This window comes from Octopus bimaculoides, chromosome 10 (genome assembly GCF_001194135.2).
Source record: "Octopus bimaculoides isolate UCB-OBI-ISO-001 chromosome 10, ASM119413v2, whole genome shotgun sequence".
In the NCBI taxonomy this organism is placed as follows: domain Eukaryota; kingdom Metazoa; phylum Mollusca; class Cephalopoda; order Octopoda; family Octopodidae; genus Octopus; species Octopus bimaculoides.
In genome coordinates this window covers 16,757,612-16,758,512 of record NC_068990.1, presented here as the reverse complement: position 1 = coordinate 16,758,512, position 901 = coordinate 16,757,612, and the positions used below count along the sequence as shown (strand labels likewise).

Here is a 901-nt window from a genome sequence, read left to right as displayed (position 1 = left end):
ATATATATATATATATATATATATACATATATATGGTTTTGATTGTTTATTTATTCACATATCAAAACCTATTATTATTATTGTTGATGTTGTCATTTTTATTGTCACTGTTGTGTTGATTGTGGTTAACAAGCAGTTTATCTTGACATTACATTAATCTTTTTTAACAATTTTGTTGCTATATTTTGGTCAAAACACACTGCCTTAGATTCAGTTTTGAAAGTAACAAAGAATTCATTAAAATAACTTAGTCATTATTAAGCTGATGTTTGGAACATAAATCACTATTAAATCTTGGTGGAAGGTTTTAATTTAGATCACTTTAAAATAAGAAATGTGTCTTAGAGAACAAGGGGCAAATTCAGGTGAGTCGGTACCAAAAGGGTTAAATAGGCATCAAAGGCTAAAAATCTTGAACAGTTATATCAATTACTTCCTCCTACTGCTCACCTTGAACTTAAGCACCCATATAAAAGTTTCCATTGCCTATATATACATATATATATATATATTCGAATATTATTTTAATAATAGTAGAGGGTAAAATCAATAATGATTTCACTAGGTAACCAGTGCAGAAATAAAAACCTTTTGGGTAAATTTTACAAATTATTTTATAATTATATACATAATTATAACAAGGGGTCAGCTTTATGCCTCACCACGCAATTCTAGAAATAGACACTAGGTCTTTTTTACTACCTTAAAATCTCCAAGAATAACACATTTTATTGTAGGCAAGTAAAAGAAAAATAATGTCGATTCATTATTTTTCTTTTACTTGCCTACAATAAAATGTGTTATTCTTGGAGATTTTAAGGTAGTAAAAAAGACCTAGTGTCTATTTCTAGCAGTGTGTGGTGAGGCATAAAGCTGACCCCTTGTTATAATTATGTATATA

The 901-nt window shown here is 27.9% G+C and overlaps 1 protein-coding gene across 2 annotated transcripts in view; it reads right to left on the bottom strand.

The window, feature by feature from the left end:
• LOC106879924 (erbin) overlaps window positions 1-901 on the bottom strand; it is a 137,440-nt gene that overhangs the window by 57,174 nt on the left and 79,365 nt on the right. The gene's annotated exons all lie outside the window — the stretch shown is intronic.